The sequence below is a fragment of the Caretta caretta genome, chromosome 4, assembly GCF_965140235.1.
Source record: "Caretta caretta isolate rCarCar2 chromosome 4, rCarCar1.hap1, whole genome shotgun sequence".
Lineage (NCBI taxonomy): Eukaryota > Metazoa > Chordata > Testudines > Cheloniidae > Caretta > Caretta caretta.
Genome location: NC_134209.1, coordinates 64081240 through 64100441, shown reverse-complemented (window position 1 = coordinate 64100441; position 19202 = coordinate 64081240). Strand labels below are relative to the sequence as shown.

General features: G+C 38.6%; 1 protein-coding gene across 8 annotated transcripts in view; it reads right to left on the bottom strand.

Moving 5' to 3' along the window:
- GAB1 (GRB2 associated binding protein 1) overlaps positions 1 to 19202 on the bottom strand; it is a 151007-nt gene that overhangs the window by 57536 nt on the left and 74269 nt on the right. The gene's annotated exons all lie outside the window — the stretch shown is intronic.

The window sequence follows — 19202 nt, the reverse complement described above, 5'->3', positions numbered from 1 at the left end:
AAGGAAAAGAAACAACACATATTTATAGGTACTTAAAAGTGTCCTCTTCATTTCATGCTGTTTTATCATCAATAGTCACTTGTTTTCATAGCACATATAATACTCATTTATACATGCATGTTTCTCTGACTCTTCTTAATAAAGTAGGTTAATCAAGTGGTAGTATTTTAAGACAGCTACTCTTGTAGAAAGAGAGCTACTTTATTAGCTGGCAACACTTTACATGAAATAGTTTCACTTAGTTACAAAACTATAAGGCAGCACTGTAAGTTACTGGTTTTCTCCTTTAAACTTAAAAAAACCCATTTAATTATGTTCATGAATATATGTATTTTCTGAGTCCAGGCATTGCGACTCCTACACCAACCCCACTGCTGCAAACTTAGGAGACGTGCCCAGGGAAGGGGGCATGGCCTAGATACTCTATGCCCCACTGATCCTTAACTACTTTATCAGTGCCTTGGGGCCACTGACATCCAGCGTACTTTAGAACAGTGTTTCCCAAATGGTGGGTCCTGATCCACCAGTGGGTTGCAGGAAGAGTCTAGGTGGGTTGATTATCCCCCATGTCACTCTCCACGAGCCCCAGAAGCACTCCTCCTATCAGGGCCACAGGGGGAGTGGGGGAAAGGGGTTGTTTGCCCCAGGCCACCCATTTGAGAGTGCCGCCAACCAAGTGACATTGCAACCTTGCACATGGGGTCACAGCACTGCCCAGGTTTGCCTGGCCACTCCTCCATCATGATAGGGAGTAGGCTGGGCCAAACTTAAGTAGTCCTGCAACCCCATCCACCAGGTCACAATGCCCAGAGCAGGGAGCCAGGCCCAGCCTTGCAGGACAGAAGCTGCCGCAGCACGGTCAGTGCAGGGCAGACCCAATCTTGAACACCCCCACCACTGAGGTCTCCCCAGCCAGCTCGGGCTGCAGAAGCGAGCAGGACTGGGAGAGTGAGAGCATAAGGACTAGGCGGAGTTGAGCAACAGGTTTGGGAGCTGGGCCAGGGATGCTCTCCTCATCTTGATGCAGGTGAAGAATCGGACTGTGAGGCCCCCTTGCTGGGAGGGGGATCTGTACTGTTTGGTGTCTGTTTCAATAAGGCTCCCCAGACATAAGGATTTTTGAGAGGCCAGTTCTCTCACAGGACAGAGACTGGTCACTGGAGGGCTGTTTTGTGTTTTCCTTTGCTGTAGCCTGTCTTCCACTCCCACTTAAAGGAGAGACCTCCTCAAATTACAGGGGGTTAGCAGAAGCCCTGTCAGAGCTCTCTATCCACAAGAGGGGACAGGACTGGGAGAGGAGAGGTGCTAGCAGTGCAGAAAGCATGCAAGTTTATGTTTTTCTTTTTTCTTTGGTGTTTGAATTTTTAAAAAGTTAAAAAATAGTGAACAGTAGTTTATATTTTACACACACAAAATTATTATTATGCAATGGAGTCTCCCCAAAAAGACAAAAGGCAGTTGGTGGGTCACCTTAGTAAAAAGTCTGGGAACCACAGATTTAGAGCAACCCTCAGAACATGCTAATTCATGCCCAGGAACCACACTTCGCACACAGTTGGTTCAGGATTGCAGAATGCCTAAGTTACTTTTGCACTCTCCTCCTAACCCCCATTCAGCTCCTTAGCTGTAACTAGGGATTTGGGTCACTATATCTAAGGGAGAGGAAGTTGCCACAAATGTGATCTAGTCCTGCTTTACTTAAGGTTCAACAGACATGGCATAAGAACCTAAACAGATAGTTCTTACTCCCAAAAGAAGACCCATTGCCTTTACACTGAGTTAAGGTTGCAGGAACAGGCCCACAGCCAAGAAAGGAATAAACTCTTTATCTCCACCACTGTTTTTCCTACTTACTAGTCAAAGTGTGAGCTCAAAGAAAGTGAATGGGATGGCTCTAGCAAACACTCCTCCATACCAAAAACTCTCTTACCCCTTGCCAAAATGATTTGTTTTAAAGTTTGTATTTAGGTTGTTTTAACAAGTATATAAATCCATCACATAAAAAAATCCATTCATATTTTCTTCAGAGTACACAGTGACAGGAAGACAGACTACCATACAAACAAGAGGTCGAATGGAAGCGTTGAGACTTGTAGTGTCCTTTACATATCCACATGCATCTGTCAACCTCTGGGATCAAAACTTTCTCAGACTGGACTTAAGAAACCAGCTGTGGAGCAGAAAACAACTCACGCTGGGTCCTGAGAAGTGTAAATGTAGCTTATTACCTCAGACAAAGTGGAGGGGAAACATACTGGGGTCTGGGAATCAAAACTGTGCTACCATCTTAACCGGCTCTGGCTTTTAGCATAGTCAGCTTTTCAGTGGGTGCTCACAAACAACTCATTGTCAAGTGTGGATGCCCTTTTTTGGTATCAAGCTGAAGCTACTATGGAAAGATAATACAGAAAATAGGGGAGGGGAAAAATGCCAGACATTTAAACTGGAACTTGTGGCATATTCAGTAGCCACCATGTACTAAAAATCATCTGAGTTTGAAAAAAAGACTTTTATGCTTGCTATTCTATACAAATAATCATACCTTTTGTGTTCATTATCATATATACATATTCAGCCTTAAAATGCAGAATTATACAATTCAAGTCAGTTCTCAAGTCACCTTTCTCACTACGTTAGAAACATAGTTTCTCACTATGTTAGCTGGTGTGTGGGATAAACAACAAAATACAAGAATTAAAACTGACAGAAAAAAAACAAATGAAACACCTTAAGCAGAGGCCACATATTAAAATGTGTAAAATTCCAGAATTGATCTGCATTGTGCTATACTGTTCTGAAAATCTGACAAATTTTGTGCTGTTTTCTGCATCTCTATCAAGCCAAAAAAACCAACAGCTTAGATACTAGCATAGCAGGAGCCTTAGATATTTGCCACACAGAAAGCCCCCCAGGTTGATAATTAATTGAGAATTAGTTCTGAAAAACATACTGCAAACTGCAGCTATTTCAGAAACTGGAATTATCCACTATGTCTTCATTTCTTCAGATAAGGTTTTTAAAAAGCAATCTCTAAAAACCCCAACATACTTGCCTACAGATTTATGCAACACAAATTAGCTTGGTACAAATGAACTTTGCCTAGCTTGGGAGTTTCTGTCTAATTCTGTGTTAAGGGGTGAAACTTGTTCATATTATCACTAATAAAAGCCCTATTCAACATTAGAGAGTTAAATATGACTTTTACTCCAATTTCATAAATTAATCATCTAAAAAGAACTTGTTTTCAGCTCTTAATGCTACAAAATACCAACTATTAAGTACTTAAAACACTGAGTTTAGCCTACCACCTGCTACTATTTTTTGATGAATTTTTGCATAGTGAATATGTGAATGTTTATTTCAGTCACATAATGAGTCACTCACTGAAACTGGCACAGATTAAACTCAAAAACAAAAGCAATTCCATAAACTACACATTAATAAGGCAGATACAAAGGTTCTCTGGGTTACAGTACAAAGCACAATTTAGCAGTAGAATAAAGCCTGAAGCTGGACAAGAGAACTGACATCAGAACCCTTGCTAATCATAGTACAGAAGCGTCTCTATGTTTTGTCAAAGTGCAGAATGAGCCCACATAAATCACTCTTTGTTATCTGAAAATATCTAGGATTCTTAAAGCTTGTTCTATTTTTAACGTTTCAGTCTTTGTCGCCCTAGTGAAAGCTGTATACTGCCTCACTGAGCCAACAAGAATACTGACTATAACTAATGAGGAGAGCTTCTTCAATAACTGCTTTCCCAAACTAAGTCTCTGAAAGGGGCTGTGGGGAGGTGAGAGAGAAAATAACTATTTATGTAAATGTATCCTTCTTTATTATTTTTTTTCCCTTTGGGTATTTTTGTTGGAGGAATGTTTATGGTATTTTACAGCTGTACAATCTGTAACATGCATTGTATCCTACAAAACCGCTACAAACATAAAATTGGGTTATGCCACAATGATGTTACAGAAAGAAACAAGCTTTGTCTCTTCAATTATTTAATCAACAACACGTTCTAAACAATGTGACTTTGCTTGCATTGATAAAGGTGATTCAGATGCAGCTGAACTTCTATTGGAAAACAGATGAGAAAAATAAGCAACTCTACAGTGTGATTTGTTTTAAAACTCACTTTCCCAAATCCTAACCAATACTGGTATGAGACAGATGTTCGATATTTTAGGGGGGGGGGGGAATGAATATTCCTTCCCTAGGATTATCTAATTTATTTTTAATGCAAAATATGTTTATTTACATTGCATGTCTGGTTCCAACACACTGCCTGCAGATTAAGTATCTATCAAGTATAGATTTTTTTAAAATGTATTAAAATCATAGGAAGTACCTTAAATAACAGGGTGATGTAATTCAGCTGTCTTTCTAAACTTTTAAATATAGTTATTACAAAACAAAATTATGGAGATAAAGTAGGTTTTTAAAAGGAGTCTAAGATGTGACATGTTGCCATGTAGCTGCTAAAGACCTGAGCACACTCAAAGAGTTGTAACCAAAAAATACTGAAGCTGAGTTTTGTTTTTAACCTAATGGAGGAAGAGAAGAAAGCACTATTTTTATTTTATCTGTTGCACATTTTATGTAAACTGAGTACTGCCAGTTTAAAAGCAAACAATTCAGCCAGGCCACAGCATCAGGAAAAGTGGAAGAACGCATCACTTCGGTCTTGTCTACACGTACGAGGCTGTAGTGGCACAGCTGCCCTGCTGTAGCGCTTCAGTGAAGACGCTGCCTACGCTGGTGGGTGGGCTTCTTCCACTGAAGTAGGTACTACACTTCCCCAAGGGGCAATAGCTAAGTTGACAGGAGGGCTTCTCCCATCAACAATCAACACAGCGCTCTCTACACCAGTAGTTAGGTCAGTATAACTGTGTCCGGGGGGGGGGGGGGGATGATTTTCCACACCCCAAGCGATGTAGTTATAGCAACACAAGTTCGAAGTTTGGACATGCAGCTTCATTTTCCTGATGCATCTCCACGGTCCCTATTTTTTTTAAATGTAATTTTTAAATAAACCATGGCAACAGAGGATAAAACCTCCACAACTATCCAGGTATAAACACCTTAACAGTAATTGTGAAAGGTGGAGTGTCAAGACCTTAAATTATCTCAAAATTGTAATTTTTAGTAATACTGCTGAGAGAGAGTAAACAAATTTATGAAAAACAAGTAAAATAAATGTGAAGTGAGGAAAATATTGGATGCATTACTACTTTCTTTAAAGTACTTAAGACTTGTTTTCCAGGAAGCACCATCTTTTCTAACTGAGCAAAATAAGGAAAAAACAGTCTCAGTGGAAGTTTCCACTCTACTGGCTATCATCCTGATCATCTGTTCCGAATACACACAAGGCTAAATTTCCTGTTTTCAAACTATTGTCACCATTTTCTAGTCTTGTGCTGCTAGTTCTAACTTTAGCTTTGTTAAATAAACAAAAGAAAACACTGACAATAAAGCAGAACAATACTTCCATGCATATTTACTGCAAGCAAAATGTCAGAATGTATATTTAATCATTTGAACTAAAATAAATCAATCAATACTGAACAATTCATTAAAACATCAAAAAAAAGACAAAAATTAAAAGAAACATCACTATGTAAGGATCTCTCTCCTTTTAACAAGTCTAAAATTACAAGTTCATCATTTTTACATTCACTTTAATTTTGCACTGCATTCCTTAAGTCCCATCTATGTTAGGAGTCTAACTGTGCTAATAGGCAAGCTGGCCAAAACTCAAGATTTCCAGTTCCTGGGCAATTCTGATATTTTGAAGTTTAGTTTAGTTCTGATTTGGAAAGAAACCAAATTTTTCCCACAAACCAAAAATTTCACACACACACAAAAAATCATTTTGGAAACACTGGCATATAGTGTTTCTGAAACAAAATATGATCCTCAGAATCCCACAGCTGCTGACTGAAACTAAGAAGAATCATGTCAATTTCACTCAAGAGCTTCCAGGACTCCTAACATCTGTGGCTCTAGGCAACTGGCCTGGTACCCCAGGGCTTCCAGACTCTCAGGCCAGTTGATTTCCAAGGCTGGAAGCCCGAAAGCCCTAAGAAGACCCTGTGCTTCCAGGCTGCTGGATCCACAGCAGGCATCCCCAGACCCAACCAACTCTAGCAAACAGGTCTATAACTGGGTCATCTGATCCACATTACACCATCAGTCACACTCTCCTTCTCAAAAATCGTGAGGTTGCAGAGGACTCTGGCCCTCCTCTAACTATGTACTTACCTGTATACCCCAGACCCCGAATCTCAGCACCTCCTAAACACTAATGCATTTCTCCTCACACACTCCTGTGTGATAGGGAAATATTATCATCCTCATACAAATAGAGCATTGACTCGGAGAGACTAAAAGATTTATCCAAAGTCATGCCAAAAGCTTGTAGCAGAACAAGGAATCTAACCCAAATCTCCTGAATCCCAGGCCAATGCTCTAACCACAAGGCCACCCTTTCTCTTCTTGGTCTATATAATATTTCTGGGCATTCTTGTCCACTTACAACCTTCAAACTACCATGATTTTGCTAATCACTGGCAAGTTTACCTTACCACTCCTGACTTGTCTCCATCTGTTTCAATTCCACATCTTGACCTGCCTATCCAACATTATCTCTTCCTGGAGGTCTTGTCAGTAAGAAATGTAATGTGGTCATAAATGAGCTTTTGGTCTGCCCTCCCTTGACCTCTCCATTATTGCTGAAGACAGCACCATTGTCCCTATCACTCATGTTCATAATCTGGGGGATGGGTGCCTTTTCCTTGCCCTGTCCATCCAGGTGGTTTTCAAATTTTGCTGCTCCTTCCTCCACAACGTTTTCAAAATACAGTCGCTCCTTTCTGCCCACACCACACTAGTTCCAAGTGCTCATCTCCTCCTGTCTTGTCTCCCCCCCACACACACTTCCTATCACACCTATTCAAAATGCAGTTGCTAATATAGTCTTGTCCTTACCACCACTCTGACCACATCACTCCCCTCCTTGAATTCCTCAACTGACTTCCCTTTTCAACACAAGTTTAAGTTTCTTGTCACTAATTTTAGGGCCTTCTCATCTCTGCCCTCCCAACTAATTTACTTGACTCTCTTGTCTCTTATGCCACCTCCTATAACTATTGCTCCACCAGTGATGCCAGCTTTGTCTGCCCATTTGCCATCTTCTCCCACAACTGGCTCTGCATTTACTTCTATGCTTGGAAAGTCCACCTTGAATCAACATTTAATGCTATGAAATTTCCTTCCTTCCAATTCCTCTTTGAGATCCAACTCTGCTGTAATGCCACTATGCAATCAGTCAACCAATTACAGTCTGGTTGTGCAAAAACTGGAAATGGCTGATTTATTTAAATAAATATTTCATACCTTCATAAATCCTGCAGTTGTGGAAGAGCTGCCTAACTGTGTCATCTTATTTTAGTTACATTCATCCTTCTATTTCCTCCTTTTAATATACTCGTTGTGCTGGGCCCCAAATTAACACAGGAAGTTGTTGTGGCTAAGACTTGTCCATTGGTATGTGACTGTACTCTGCATAGGACAGGGGTGTTTTGATGCTGATTGTGACCTTTAAGCACTACTGCAGCACAAAGAACCAGCAACATCATGACTTACTAAGAATACCAAGATCAAATTCTTGAACATGCAACGATTGGGGGAGAGAACAATGCCTGATCACATAAAAATGGTTTAATTAAAAGAATTCAAAGTTTGGGTGTTATAGGGGCACAAGTGTCAGAGTAGCAGCTGTGTTAGTCTGTATTCGCAAACAGAAAAGGAGTACTTGTGGCACCTTAGAGACTAACCAATTTATTTGAGCATAAGCTTTCGTGAGCTACAACTCACTTCAATGCACAGTTAACGTAAAACTCATGGAGGAAATCCTGGCCCCATTTAAGTTTTGCCACAGATTTCATCACACATCTTACTTTTTACTTACTAGCATTACAGTAATCTTAGGCATGGTTTGTAACTGGAAGATTTGAGGGAAAAATCTTGCTATGTTTCCAGTTCATTTACTTGTACATTTACAGCATCTTGTGTATGTTCAGTTTCGCTACTGGCCTGGATAGTTCATCAATTTCCCCTGTCTGTATGAGGCTTTCACACAACAACAAGGAGAAGCAAGATCTTTAAAATTATATAAAAATGTGCTTGTAAGACCAAAAACATCAGTAGAGGGACTTCAGTCCCTAAAACGGTTTTTACAAATGTTTTTGAAACTGCTTAATATCAACTTGATGGTGCCTTTAAAAAAGTCCTTTTCCAAGGCATAACAGACTATTTCTTTTAGATTAGAACACCTACTGAAACAAAAGCTACAAAATGAATGAGAGCAGTTTAGAGAATCAAGAGTACCCAATATTTAATAATTAATGTATACATTGGTATACTTTAAATTTTTTTAAAAAGCTTCCATGTAATCGCAGCTTATTTGACAATAGTTGGTTGATAAAACAGTACCCATACTAACTTATCAATTCAACCAACAAAACATTTCTGTGGTCAACTAGACTCTCTAAGAATAGTCAAACAAGCCACCAGGATCAAGTGTTTTGCAGAATCAAATAACTACATAGGACCATTTTATTGTTACCCTTTTCTTCCCTTCACCCAGCAACCACTCTAGTAACTGATATTTAGTCTAAAAGCAAAACCTTGTAACAACCATGTAACAGTAACCTATATAGGAGCTCATGATCATATCACTGAAGATCTTGAGAGCAGACAACTCAATCCCTCAAGTATAAAATGTTTGTTTAGGATTATTCAGTACAAGTTTATTTTTACTATAAGGAGAATGCAAGTGCCATACTTTTGTCTGAAACAGCAACATAGATAAGTTTCTCAGACAATGACCAGCCATATCAAGACAAATAATGCATTTTAGAACAGCACTATACTAAAATATACGTTCTTTTGACTTAACATATCAGAACAAGACTGTATTTGCAGTTTGCGGGATTAACTCTTAGAAAAGTATAAACGGTATTCTAAACCATCTTATAGTATAAAATTACCAAATGTGCTGAATATTTACTTTCATGTCTAAGAAATAGCTCTTACAAAAATCTTTAACTTGTATACCAAACAAAAATGACATCCTTTCTAGACAAGAAAAATTAACCTAAGAAAAATATAAATCTTTCCTTGGAGAATGTATTTTTTAAAACCTCATTAATTTTCCATATGAATAAATAAAAGCACATCTTATGTCAGTTTTGGGAGCAGTTTACCTCTTTGTGTTTTCAGTAAATCCAAGCAATGTCCTAGCCATTTCTGTAGTTGTGTCTACCCCAAAATAAGCAGAGCTTTCTTTTTGCTGTCAGCTTTCCATCTCACTATACATACACCACCCTATCCTAATAACCTTTGACCAACAGGAAGTAGACACAATGGACTGAAAATAACAGCAATTGTAAGATTTAGAATGATTTAATATATAAGGGGTGGGTTTAAAATATTTAAAAAAACCTCACTTGGTCTCGCTTGGTTTCTAAACAATTTGCAAAAAAGCATGAGATCTATGTAAGATTCTTAACTCCAGGCTATTCTGAATCCCGTAACACATGCTAACTATAGAGTACATATTTTTTCATAGGAGTCTTGATGCCACAGCTCTTCTGCGGATAGGGATTTCTGCACAGGAATAATTTGGGTATATCATCTCTAACTCCACAGATCTGGAGCTAGTCTAACAGTAAAGGGAGTGGAAGTTTCCTACTACACATGTGCAAAGTTACTTTTCAATTTGTATCATTGCTGATAATAGGGTAATTTCTCTGTCTTTCCTGAAGACTGAAGACTAGTATTCTATGGAAGCTAGATACCAGGAAAATCCACTCATTTGTGAGTTAGGTATATGGAACATATGATCATGACAGATCAGATCAGTGATCCACCCTGTTTGATATGCTGTATCTGATCGTGACCCATGCAAGATGCTTCAGAGAAAGGTATACGAAACCTTGTAGTGGACAATTATGGAACAATCTGCCCATAGGAGAGATTTCTTCCTAATCCCAGGAAGTTAGGGATTGCCTTGTGCCCTGATGCCTGAGGGTCTGTATCCCCTTATACATTTCAAAATCTATTTAATTTATCTGTAAATATCCTCATTAGCCACAGAAATGTCTAATCCTGCTCGGTTTTTTTTTTTAGTATACTAAATTCTTGACCTCAGTATTTAGCGGCTATGAGTTCAAAAGATCAACTAAGTTTTCGAAAAGTATTCCCTTTGATTAGTTTGAAATTTGTGGCCTTTCATTTTCACTGAATGTTTCCCTTTTTAGGTTCATTGATTTCAAGGCCAGAAAGGAATGGTTGTGATCATCTAGTCTGACCTCCTGCATAACAGAGGCCATTGAATTTCGCCAAAATAATTCCTAAAGCATATCTTGTAGAAAAGCATCCAACTTTGATTTAAAACTTGTCAGTGATGGAGAATCCACCATGACCCTTGGTAAGTTGTTCCAATGGGTAATTATGCTCGCTGTTAAAAAAAAAATTTGCCGAGCTTCAAGTTCCAGCCATTCAAGCTCTTTCCTTGTGAGACAGGGTACGTTTGAACACCCAGTTTACCTTTTCTATACCAATCATTATTTCGTGCACCTTTATTAAGTCCTCTCTTAGTCATCTCCTCTGTAAAATAAACAATCCTGATCTTTTCACAATCTCTCTTAAAGCCTTTCCAAACCTATAGAATTGTCTTCATCACCCATACGAACTGCCATAATGGATCAGGCTGGAGGTCCATCTAGTTCAGTACCCTGTCTTGCACAATATCCAGCCCCAGATGATTCAGAGGAAGATGTATGGACTGATGTATGATACTCTCCCCCTCCCCAATTAGGTCTCTTCCTAATTTCTTGAAGTTAAAGATTGGCTTAAACCCTGAGGCATAAAGATAGGGTGAACACAGCAGAACATGATATCCCAGGTGAGGGCATAACAATTTATATCATATAATAGCTTGTAATAATTTCAGAATCAGAGGAACAGAAAGAAGGGGAAAAAACCATATACAAATCCCCAACACCCTTGTCCTGCACTTAGCATAACTTGGCCAGACCAAAGGATTCTGCCCGTAATTTTTATTTAACCGTGCTCCTTCTTAAAAACAAGTCACTTTGGGGATGAGAACAAGCAGAAATCTCAGCCCAAAATGTGAATTTGAGAAGGTTATAAGCATGTCAAAACAAAGTAATACTCATACATAACTTTTGAAGTGTTAACTACTATATAAACACACACACATTTTATCGTATATAACGACACCCATATTATTTACATTAGACTTCCCATGTTTTTAGTAGTACTTTATTAAATACTTAACCACACCAGAATCAGAAAATTCAAAAAAGCTTTGGCATCAGGTTTTACAAGCTGAGACTGGATCTAACTTGCTAACATAGTAGTTCAGGAAAGTCTGCAAATGCTAAAAATAACTGCACAAATGAGATACTAACATGATTTACTTCAATACAGAATCTATAGTAACTTTTAAATAGAGAAAACTCTTCCGTTGTGCCTGGGAACACCAGTAGAAACCACTGGTCCTTCGTCTACCACTAACGTGCCTTTTTATGTCAAATTTTAGCTGTCTTTTGAAGTATAATTATTAATTGATCATGGAGTAGGAGAATGATTTTGAGATCTTCTTCAACCGCATAACCTAAAACCACACTGTCTGCTACTTTCAATCTCCCTTCCCCTGCCCCCACTTTGAAACAGAACCTGATGCCATAACACCAAGGAATAACAGAAAAAGGATATCCTGCCTAGATATTCCATTATACAGATCAAATCATCAATCCAGAGGGTTCTTTGCTTACACATGGGATATAAGAAGATGCTTCCAACTGATAAACCCTGAAAAGGAAACAAGGTTGGCTCCACAACTATTTTTAAGTAGTTAGCACTCACACAATAGTCCAATATTAACGGCCAATTTACTGGGTCTGCAAAGTCATTATGCTGAAATAATGAAAGTCAGAGTTTTTTCAAGAACTCTGAAAAATGAGAAGGCAAAGAGTAAATGTGTATCTTCCCAGAATCACTTTACCTGACCTGTATGTTTTAAAAAGAAAAGGAGGACTTGTGGCACCTTAGAGACTAACGAATTTATTTGAGCATAAGCTTTCGTAAGCTACAGCTCACTTCCAATGAATGCATCCGATGAAGTGAGCTGTAGCTCACGAAAGCTTATGCTCAAATAAATTTGTTAGTCTCTAAGGTGCCACAAGTCCTCCTTTTCTTTTTGCGAATACAGACTAACATGGCTGCTACTTTGAAACCTGTATGTTTTAAAAGAGATCCAGAACAGACGATGCTCTTGCCTTGCATACATAACCCAAACAAACAAAAGTCATGTTTCATGTCATATTCTCTACAGTAAATTACTTCCCCAGAAAAACTAAAAGTTACTTTAAAACTGTTTTATTAACAAATATAATGGCTTTATTGTGTGCGCCAAGTAACACAAAATGAGTTGCATATCTTCACACATGTACGTCACAAAATAGGAGTTTGTTTTTTTAGCCCTTCCTTGTTGAAGGATACCAACCATGTTATAGGAGTACCATGTCATTTACATCACTAAAATTCTTAACAAAATCACTCTTCAGAGGGTCTTATTAGTTAAAAGTATCCTGCCCCCGCCCCTCCGACCCTAGCACTTTGCCAAGATTTCCTTTGACACCACCAGAGGAATACTTTATGCATCTTGATACTTCACTAACGCCAGCATCTGGGATATCATGGATTATGGCAAACAAAACTAGTAATTTAAATTATTATAGATTATTTCAATATTAAATTCATAACAGAAACATCACTTTCAGTGCCAGACATTTCTTCTAGATAAATGACTGGTTCAGGTTAATGCCCTTCCAACCTATCACTGTACCACAAGAAATGCCTAGAGTCTTAGGCAAAGTATTGACCTGAATCCTGGGGATAGGCTGAGGAGAGCCTACCCCAAATTACGGATTATACGGTAGGAGCCCTATAAACCCTGCACTGGAATCAATTAAATGCCTAGCACAGGAGAATGTGGGTCATGGATGGGAAAGTTTAATAAAATTTGAGGCCTGCCACTTTCAAATCCATGTATGTATCTGTCCTCATTTCACTGCTGTGTACACATCAGCACTGGTGCACAAACTGAGAAGAATTTTAAATACACTGGTCTCGAGAAAAAACTGTTTACATTCTGTCCCACACAACCTAACACATTCCAATTTTGACAATGTTACCAACCACTGCTGCTTTAGGAACACTGCAGAGACTGAGCAGTTTACTCATTACGAGGATCATTACTGAAGAAATGGTAAGACAGAAAACAATCCTGTCACCCTCCCTAACACTAGAAATCACTGTTGTGTAAAAGGTAGCATCTCTGCCATCGCCAACATAGCAAACATAGAACAACAATAATAAAAAAGACCCAATGTTGCATTGTTGTGTGGTTGCAGTCTAATCTTTGCTCTTCTTGATAGTCTTGGCAGGGAAGCAAAGGACTGAATGGGCACAGAGACAAAGGGCTTGTCTTCACTACCGGGGTAAGTCCACCTAAGTTACGCTACTCTAGCTATGTAGCTTAGGTCGACTTGCAGGGCAGTGAAGACAGTAAGGTACCGACAAGAGACACTCTCCGGTCAATTTCCCTTACTCTTCTCGGAGAGTGGAGTACCGGAGTCAACTGGAGAGCGTTCGGCCGTCGATTTAGCAGGCCTTCACTAGACCTGCTAAATTGACACCTGCTGCATCAATTGCAGCAGTGTGGATCTCCCCAGTAGTGAAGAGCAGCCCAAAGAACCTCTCGCTCCTAGAGGTATATCAGCATGAAAGTGTGGGGAAAACTCACTGTTACTGCCTGGTCAGACACCTCTGCTGGGCAGTATTAGAGGACTTGAGCCTTAAAATTCCAATTTGACTAAAATGGAATTCTACCAGCATAAAACTAGACCAAAGTAGCGAAGATTTAAGCCAAAAAGGTTTTGAAGAATAAAAGTAAAAGTCAATTCAAGAAAACCAACATTTATCATCACCTCATCTAGTTGCAAAAAGTGCATAAGTTATCAATATTTTTCCTAAGTTATAAAAATTAAATACAAAAACCCATAGCATATTAACAAAACATTAATACCTTGATCCTGTAAGCATTGAAGACAGTGGGACTACTCACCCTCGTTTCAGATGTTGTCTAAAACAGGTCACCTTGAAGGAAAATGGTGTTGATGATTTCAGACAGACCAAATAAAATGTCTTACAACCCTCACAGCTCTGTTTGTTTGGGTCATTTAAAAAATTAAAATAAGTACAACAGTAATAGCAAAAAGTGCTCACTCCCAGCTCTTAGCACATTTACAAAACGTATCAAGCAGAAGAGACAATACATCATAAATCAACAGCCTACACTGTGATCAAATGCTGCCATAACGCGCAGTGTAATAGTTTACTATATTATACATTTGTTCTAGTGCAGGAACTAAAGGCAATAACGTGATTATACTTCATATACTACAAAAATCATAGTTAAGCACTTTCTGCAACATCAATCTGATGATAGTCTGTGACACTGCATGTAAGGGATGCAATAGCTGAAAAATATTTTAAAAGCTGGTATGTGTCACATCATATGATATTTCTAAATTAATCCAAGTCCCTTGAATTGCAAAGTCATTTCCACTATTTAATCAAATACATTCTAATGAACTGGCAAAAGGGATAAGGAGACACAAATGGCTGCTTTTTCTTTAACTCAGAATATTTATATTGCAATTTCCAACCCAAACAAAAACACACTGGTGTTATGATACCATTGTTAGAACATGTTTATACATCTAACCTAACATTTTTGGAACCAGTCCAGAGAGTTCAATAAACATATTACAAACAAAATTAAAAAAAGAAAAACAAACAGTTAAAGACAAACATTTAGCTTTTTTCTCTCCTATTTGAACACAAAGTAGTTGCAAGAAAAATATTCTTGCAGAAAAACAATTATCCAGTAAAAGCATTTTATGAACATTAAAAGTAAGTAAATTCGCTTCTTAGTTGTATCACAAAAATGCAGTTTGCAAAGTTTTAAAAAATCAAATACTTCACTCATATATAGCAAAGTAAATTCTCAACACTTCACAAATTAAAGGTAGATAAGCAAAATAATGTAATTAATGCATTTTTAAATTATTGCAAAGAGAAAACCAAAAAGTGCAGGACTACCTTTTCTTTAAATGCAAACAAAATCTGTGTTCAAAGTACAAACAACCTTTCAGCAAGACATATCTTTATATATGGAATTACCTTTCATCTTCATAGATTTAAGAGTAGAGACCGAAAGTTACATCAATCATCCAAAATGACCTATTTTTTCTGTCCCATTAATATCTCATATCCAATTTGGCCTTCTCCAGTGGTGGTGACAGTTCACCCACTTCTACCATTCTCTTACTTCACTCTCTAGGTGCTCATAATGTTAAGAGCTCTCCACTCCACCCAAATATTTCTCTATACACCAAAGATGATGCAATTTACAAAACCTTCTCTCTCACTTTAGGCAACAAGAGGTTAAGAGTTCAGAGTTTGGCCAGTTAATTGTACTAGTTTAGCACAGCACCAGGAACCCGAGTTTACATGCCCTGGAAAAGGGATAAAAAAAACATTTGTGCCTATAGCAATTACAGACTAGAGATTTTTCAGACAGCATATGATGTGTGATGTCACAAAAAAAAGTCTGTTCCTCAGACAAAAGACAAAATCTTTAATGAATTAATGAGTTGTAACCTAGAGAGATTTCAGAGTAGCAGCCGTGTTAGTCTGTATCCGCAAAAAGAACAGGAGTACTCTTTAGTCCATTTGGTATGATGTCCATCTGTTTGCATTTGGAAAGGAAGATGATGTCTGTCTGTATCTGTACGAGTTTTTTCATGAAGTTGATGGATTTCCATTCCATACGGCTAAATTCACTGCCTTGCACAATGACGGGTTTCAGAGTAGCAGCCGTGTTAATACTGTTTTTGTGGATACAAACTAACATGGCTGCTACTCTGAAACCTGTCATTGTGCAATTTAGCCGTATGGAATGGAAATCCATCAACTTCATGAAAAAACTCTTACAGATAAAGACAGACATCTTCCTCCTTTCCAAATGCGAACAGATGGACATCATACCAAAAGGACTAAACCTAGAGAGAGTTTACTCTCAATATTTTTATTTCTTCAATTTTATAAAAGTATCTGTAGGTTTGTCTCCAATAAATCAGAGTTTACAGTAAACTAAAATTAGGGTTATGGATTATGTGTGGTTTAAACTACTGAGTTTAAAGAGAAATGGAAAGGTAATTTTTAATAGAAGTCAAATCTAAATAGTCAAGTAATGGTTTACATTTCTGATTTTGAACTATGATTGACAGTCTCGTGACTTTCAATTTGAAAAATAAAAACTTGATTGAAACATTAATGGGAACCCGTGTTACAAATCCATAATTTCATATTGGTATCAAAATCACTTCTACAGAATAGTACAGAATTATGTTTACGACTTTGTAATATATTTAGATTGAATTACAATAAACGAATTACTTGATTAATGTAGGATGTTACAGTTTCTTTAATTTGATTAGTTGGACACTGTAAACACTAAAATAGCAATCTATTTTCTGTAATTTCTTATATAATTTTAAATTGTATTTTGATTAATAAAACTTATATGTCTAAGAATTCCCAAGTCTGTACCTTAGCTTAAGCAAACAAAAATACAATATATTTGTCAGAAACATGGTATGGGACAGTGGCTAATTACATTTGCCTAACTATTGTGTGTACAATATTGTATCCTCCTAATGCTTTCTTAGCTATCTTACCTAGACATCCACATTTTTTCTCAAAAGCTCCCAGCTGCTAGCATGGACAATGGTCTCAATGGCTTAATAAGCAAATCAAGATGACAGAAGGTCTCTATTTTGTTCCAGTACTTTTCCTGATATTGCAATCAACTAAGATCATAACAACACTGCTCTGTTGTGTCAGAAAACTACGCTGACTCTGCAGTTTCCACGGTATACATCTGATGAAGTGAGCTGTAGCTCACGAAAGCTCATGCTCAAATAAATTGGTTAGTCTCTAAGGTGCCACAAGTACTCCTTTTCTTTTTGCGAATACAGACTAACACGGCTGTAACTCTGAAATCTGGGTGCATGGTATTTTCTACTAGTCAGCAGGCTGATGGGACCCATACTAAAGTTGAAGTTCCTCCCCTCACCTGAACTTGCTTGCAAGCTTTATCATTAGATACAACTTCTCCTACGGAGAAGACTGGAAATTGTGGTTAAAAAACAATTCTGCTGCTGTTCCCAAATTTCTTGCCAGGAAAGGGAAGTCCTGGCTCACAAAAGAGCCATAATGGTAATTCTGATGAGGGAAGCAGATCAGTACAAAGTGCTATATAACCACCTTATGCCCCCGTTCCATTTGTGTGACAAAAGTTTGGATGTTCTGGCACATTCCTGTGGGCGAATGGGAAAAATGTACAAACTTAAAGACACCTGTCCCAAGTTTTGCACTCCCTCCCAAATGCAAAATTCCTCTTCTGAGTGCAGCAGCAGGCATCCTTGGATGATGAAAGAAGAACCACTCAACCACTGTAACTGTCAATAAGAGTTACTGACAGAGGCCAACAAGGAGGAAGGACAAACCAGCGGGGCGTGGGGGGAGGGGAAAGAGGGGGGAAGGGATCACCATAAAACATGCCTCACCTGTAGTGCCCTCTGCTGAATTAGTATGGAGCTCCCTGTACTCCCTACCTCAGTTTCACTTCTCAGGAAGACATTAAATGCCACTTCAGGCACTCTTGACATTTGATTCAAGAATACCATTCTTAGGGCTTCTTTATTACAAAACCTCTTACAAAAAAAGACCAGAACAAAAAATCTCAAACAAACAAAAAGGTACTTCTAGCTTTCAGGGTTCCTCTGATGCCTGCCCTTTAAGATCTGTTCCCAGTCCCTGAAAGTTCTCTCTCAGTCTTACGTTTCTCCTCATGTCAGGAGCCCCAGACCTTCTCCTGGAGATGGGTAATTCACACAATTATTATCCCCAAGCCCTCCTCCTGGAGAGCAGCTTTCTCCTGCTGGTGTCTGCTCCTTGCTAACTCAGGACCCTGCAGGAGCCTTCTTACTCTTTTCCATGTTTGTAGGCATCTGCCCTGCTATGAAGCAGGAAGCAGCAGTTATGCTGGCCCTTTCTCCAAGCTTTTTCCTTATTGGATAGGTCCCACCCTCTCTGCACAGCTCCAGGTCCCAGGCCCTTAAAGATACTGTAGTACCAGGATTCACTCTAAATGCTACTTCTTCATGAGGACCCTCTTTCTCTCTCCCCATATATCCTCAGGCTTTGTGTATCAGACCACCCTAAACTCTTGAAGGGCCATGATATGTGATGGGGAGGAATGACCAGTAGGAAGTACTGCCCTTCAGGGACAGAATACCCTGTCACAGACAAAGGTAAAGAGAAACTCATTTCCAATGAAAAGGAATCTCTTGCAAGAAGCTCTCCCACAGACAGCAGAAAAGAATGTATCTGCTCTGCTTTGTGAAGGCAGACACACTGGGAATAGGAATGTTGGGTCAGCAAACACACCCTCAAAGTGAGCTTCCTGTGTCAATTAACAGATTAAAAAAAACTGGCTCTGTCCCAATGGATTGGATAGAAATACCCATGAGTTATGACTTCAGCCTAGACCAATGGATCCATAGCAGGGAAATTAAGATGGTCACTCAAGGAACTGCATTCTCTACATTGCAACAGATATTCCATCTGGCTTGGGAGCCTCATGATTTTCAGCAATGTCATGACATAGCAAACTTCCTTGTGAGTCAAAAGTATCTCGAGATAGGTACTCTGCATCAGCTATTTCACATGCTCAATAACTAGAATGGTAGATTGAACGTTTAAGATGACCAGCAAAATGTTCACATACCTACACATAATGGATACTTTACTGGGAAGTAATTAATTTCTGTCCACTGTATGCAACTATGCAGTTAAACACTGATTGACCAAAAAGACAGTATTTAGAGTTTTATACGATTTGTGTAATTTGTTTATGTATAGAATTCTGTAGAACTCTGGGAGCTGCGGGGGCCGTGCCTGCGGATGGTCAACATAAA